The sequence below is a fragment of the Grammomys surdaster genome, unplaced genomic scaffold (assembly GCF_004785775.1).
Source record: "Grammomys surdaster isolate TR1022 unplaced genomic scaffold, NIH_TR_1.0 126679, whole genome shotgun sequence".
Classification (NCBI taxonomy): domain Eukaryota; kingdom Metazoa; phylum Chordata; class Mammalia; order Rodentia; family Muridae; genus Grammomys; species Grammomys surdaster.
This window is the reverse complement of record NW_021621467.1, coordinates 2,234,244-2,239,786: the sequence shown is the minus strand read 5'-3', so window position 1 is coordinate 2,239,786 and position 5,543 is coordinate 2,234,244. Positions and strand designations below refer to the sequence as shown.

At 42.8% G+C, this 5,543-nt stretch overlaps 1 pseudogene; it reads right to left on the bottom strand.

The window, feature by feature from the left end:
* Positions 1-2,880: 2,880 nt before the first annotated feature.
* On the bottom strand, positions 2,881-4,747 carry LOC114615455 (annotated as a pseudogene).
* Between the last annotated feature and the right edge of the window lie 796 nt (positions 4,748-5,543).

The window sequence follows — 5,543 nt, the reverse complement described above, 5'->3', positions numbered from 1 at the left end:
TCTCTCTCTCTCTCTCTCTCTCTCTCTCTCTCTCTCTCTCTCTCTCTTTCTCTCTCTCACACACACACACACACACACTCTTTACATGAGAGAAGGAGGAAGGAAGAAGGGAGGGGTGTAAAGAAAGAAAGATGGGTTAGTTTGTTATAGTTCATGGTTACTTTTTTGAGAATAGTTAAGTAATGCTTCTCAATGATCTTATTATTTCAGGGTTTTATAAATAATATATAACAATGTTCTCTACCCAGAGAAAACTACATGTTTTATTATATTATGTTATGTTATATTCAAAAAATATCACAAGGTATAAGATATATGGATATTGGGTTCAATAAGGATAAGAACTTACACAGAGTGAAAATTAATGGAGACAAATTTGTATGGGATTTTTAAAGTGTACCACAAAGTAAAAACATTAACACCATCTTATTTCAGTTTTATTGGTTTTCTCATTTTTTCATTAAATTATTTGGAAACATGCATATATATTTAAATAGAAGAACGTGCAATCAATTGAGAACTAACAGCTCCATAAATAGGAACAATAGATACTGCCCAATATTAACCACTAGCAAAGTCAGAAATACACATGATACTCAGAGATGGGCTCTTTTTACACTTTCTAGTTTGTATTGTTTGGTTTAGCATCACACAGCTGATTTGTCAAAACAGGATAAAAACAATTTGCCTAGATTGGATTTCAAGAGCATCATCGTGAAAAAGAAACCCAAGGAAGCCATTTTACCATTTGTTATAGATTCTAACTTCGAAATAACAGGTAGAACTTCTAGAAGATGCCATATCAGTTTTAATAACTCAAATCAGCTTTTGGCTAAAATGAGAGTAGAGCTCAATAGAGAACACACTTTTGGACATCAATCTGTTGTGAAAATCTTTGGCTCAGAAAGAAAATTTAAAACAAAACAAAACAAAAAAAAAACAAGAAAAAACAATCAAAAACATTTGCCACTGACTGAACCTAGCAGCTCCTGCCATGAAGGACAAGGGGATGTTCATTGATCCCCACTGGCCATCTGCCTCTGTCTTTCCTTTCTTTGTATCTGCCTGTCTGATTCTATGGCTCATCAGCAAGGCAGCAGCTGTTGAACTGTCTTCCAGAAGATGCTTAAGCCTCAGGCCTGAGACTTCACAAAGAAAGAAACTGTAATTTGTAAATATTATCACCTTTCAATCATACTGTGGCTGAGTCCCGGAGAAAGCCCAGCATGCATCATAAGCACACAAGCCTACAGAAGGGCTCCCAGTTCACACCATTCATTCCCTCTAAAGAAAGAGTGAGCTCCAGACACTTAGGTAATTCTCACCTTAGCCACACACACATTTTGGGACTTAAAAAGAGCAAGGGTAAAATGGAAAAAGTATTTGAGTAGGTATGATGCTTACCATATGTACTAGATTTTAAATAATTATCATCAAGCATTAAAATATTTCAAAAATTTCAACATTTTTGTCCTCAAAAGTATCTATTCTACACTGGCTTTCATACATCCAAAGCCATGTGTTTCTGATTCTAAGCTTTCATTTATTTGGAAAATATAGTCCAAATGATTTGTTTAGGAGAGAGAGAGAGAGAGAGAGAATATCCTATAATCTACAGTTCATGGTGAAAATTCTATTATTAAATTAGAATTATTTAGATTTACACTTCAAAAACATATTATTCTGCACATAGTAGGTGCCTAAATTAATGCTGACCTTGTATTTAGTTGCTGATAAATGTTATAAGGCTGGGAATTACTAATCATTGTCTTTCCACATTACTCAAAAAACAGGTTCTTTGAGATTTATGTTAAAGAAATACTTAGGAACTAAAAACAATAACAAGCAAATATTTTCTTATAAATAATGAAGATCATCTTAAATGATCCTATGTAGAGTAGCATAGACTAGCATAGTAAGAGATCAGCAACATGTCTTTGACATAGAAGAAACTCAAAGTAATAGAACTGAAAATATAAAATATTTACTAATAGATCTGCTTAGGATATATTAAGTCTTACAAAGTAGAGTTTAATTAATTCTGCATCCACAATACTCCAAATGTATGTAGAGTGCTAATGAGGCTTATAAGAGACAAGGTAAATTTACGATGCTTGGATGTAAATGCTTGTTCACTGAGATTGGCCAGTTCTTAGGTGTGTCCCTAAAGATCATACCTCTAATAGAAAGTGCACAGGAACAGAGAAGCATACAGCCAATGGTAAATCCTGGCCTGCCATAAAGATCACAGCTTTTTTCTTGAGAAAAACATAATTATGCCAGATGAATAAGATCACCCTAGGTAACAACTATTTGAAAAGAAACTGGTATAAATAACACTGGTATATTTAAGAAATAATTCTAGCATTATCTTTACTATGTAAATAGCACATATCTCCAAGTGGCCAGACTTGCTTAAAGTGTAACCTGGGGCCAGGACCTAAAAGAGATCTAAGGTTGACAGCATATGTGAAATACATAAGCCCAAGGTATATGAAGTTAGTAACGTCTTTTTTTTTTTTTTTTTTTTTGGTGCTTCAGCTTCTGTTTATTGACATTCAGGCAGGTGGGCACTATAGCAACAGGCCTGGAGACTGCAGGTTACAAGGTGGAGAGTCTGCAGCGACAGCAGTGGAGTGGAGTGCACAGAGGAGGAGCGGGGAGGCCAAAACTGTTGGGAAAGCAAGTCAGGGCCAGGGCCAAAACTCATCTACACTGGGACCCTGGGCCCCCATGCCCTCAGCCCCTACTCTTGCCCTCTCCTGACACCAGGCTAGGGCCGGGAATTCTTTGGGCAACTTCCTACAGGAGCAAAGTACACAGAGATGATGCCGCCCTTCTGTGATAAAGTCAGAGGGTTTCCAATCCTGCATTCCTCCTTCGCCCCTAGCTCAAAGTAGGGCCATGAAAAATAGCTGGGCTCTATTGCGTGTTTCAGAGGCATTAATTTTTCCTGGCATCCCAGCCCACCAGCGCCACACATTGGCCCAGAGTGAACACTACAAGCGTTGCTGGCCTAATGAATAGGATAGGGGAGGGGAAGGGACAGGGGCTAGAAGATGGGCTCCAGAGGGCCATCATGGGACAGGCACTACACGCATGGTGTTGGTGAAGCCAGAGCCAGGGCGCCACCCCATCAGCACAATGACCACATCTCCTTTCTTGAAGAAGCCTCGGGCCTTGCCAACATCCATGGCCAAGTTTACACGGAGGTCAACATCCTCGGCCCAGGCGTTTAGTACGGCATCCTTACACAGCACAGGAAAGATGCGGTACAGATGGGCCTGGCGAGCAGTCTGGGGATTGCGCGTCACGGCGATGATAGGAGCCCGAGGGCGGTACCTGGCCACTTGGTGAGCACTCCTGCCAGATTTGGTGAGCACGATAATGGCCCCACTGCAGCACTTAAAGGAGGCCTCCACGGCACCCAAGGCGGCAGCTTCTGTGGGGTTGCTGGTAATGGGAGCCAGGCGGCGGAGTTCCTCGAATAACTGCAAGTGGTAGATGGCAGCCTCTGCCTCTCGGGCAATCAGGTGCTGCATGCGCACAGCCTCCAGAGGGTAGTCCCCCTTGGCCGTCTCTCCAGACAGCATGATGCAGTATGCTCCATCTAGGACCGCATTGGCCACATCGCTGCCTTCAGCACGGGTGGGGGGTGGCTTCTTGATCATGCTCTCCAGCATCTGTGTGGCACAGATGACAGGCTTCCCGGCGCGGTTGCATCGCCCGATCATCATCTTCTGAGCCAGGAAGACCTTCTCTGCAGGAATCTCAATGCCCAGGTCACCACGAGCCACCATGATCCCATCGCTGGCCTCCAAAATCTCATCAAACCTGCGGACACCTTCGTGGTTCTCGATTTTGCTGATGATCTTGATATTCTTGCCCTTCTCTCCCAGAACCTTCCTAACTTCATGCACGTTGGCTGCCTTGCGGATGAAAGATGCAAACACCATGTCCACATCCTGTTCCACCCCAAACTTCAGGTCCTGGATATCCTTTTCTGACACGGCGGGGAGGTCCACAGCGGCGCCAGGCAGGTTCACGCCCTTGCCCTTCTTGCTGCCCAAGGAGCCACCATTCTCCACCTCTATCACCAGGAAGTCAGCACCTTTCTCCTTCACCTGCAGTGAGATGAGCCTGTCATCCACGTAGATCTTGCTACCCACCTCCACCACCTTGCAGATGTTCTTATAGTCCAGCCACAGGATGTTCTCGTCACACTTCTCCATGTAGGCGTTGTCCAGGGTGATCTTCAGCGTGGCTCCCTTCTTCAGCTCCACCTCTGCAGTGCCACTGCCCTTGATGAGTCCAGTCCTGATCTCAGGACCCTTTGTGTCCAGAGCCACCACAACGGGCCGGTAGAGAATGGGATCAGAGGCAAAGCTCTCTGTGGCTGCACGCACGTTCTTAATGGTCTCTGCATGATACTCATGGGTTCCATGAGAGAAATTCAGCTGAGCCACGTTCATTCCAGACTTAATCATCTCCTTCAGCATCTCCACAGACCGGGAAGCAGGGCCAATGGTACAAATGATGCCAATGTTACGGGCCTTGATGGGCGCAGAGTCAATGTCCAGGCGGCACATGTGCTCCAGGAAGGTGTCAGCCATGGCTGCGTGGAGCTGTTGGGTCTGAATGAAGGCAGTCCCTGCTTCGCTGTGTGGCTTCGGCATGGTTCCTGAAGTCCTCGGGTGTACTTCGGTTCCTGCTGCGATAGCTAAAGCGGACGTCTGTGGGTCAGGACACGTCGCTGTTGTGCCTAGTAACGCCTTTTATTTGAAACCAATTCCTGTTTGAGCATTAGCCACAGCAGGGCAAGACTACTAAAGAACTTTTGCTTTTTAATCTCTAAGGGTGAGTGTGCAAAGTGATTTCTCACTCCAAATGTGTATCAGCTCTATATTGAAACCATGCATTCATGAGCATGTCTTCAGTAGCTTCACCCTTCACAGCAAGACCTCTCATTATTCCCATATCCATTGTTAAATATTTTGCATTTCTAGAAGAACCTCATGGAAATGGAAATACACTCATATGAATGAAAAAAATACATGATATCTGACAAGATTAAAAAAAAAAAAAGAGTGTTGGTGGGATGCCCCCTAGAGTTCATAGGTGTAGAGGCCAGAGGTCAACATCTGCTGTCTTCCTTCTTCCTCCATCTCATTTTTTATTGTTTGAAATTATACATACATCATTTCCCCTTCCCTTTCCTCCCTACAAATGCTCACACACACTTCTACTCACTTTCTTTCAAACTCATGACCTCTTTCTTCATTATCTGCTTTTACACATGTGTGTACAATATATATATATATATGTATATATACATATATATATATATATAAAACAAAAATAAAACTGCATAAATAAAACCTGCTCAGTTCCTGTGTTACTTGTATGCATACTTTCAGAGCTGGATATTTGGTACTAGATAAGCAATTGTTTTTGGATATAACTACCTTATTTTTAGAGCTTAGGTTACCCACTGAACCTCAAGTCCAAAATTTCTAGAAAGAAGAACAAGAGGTAGAACCAGT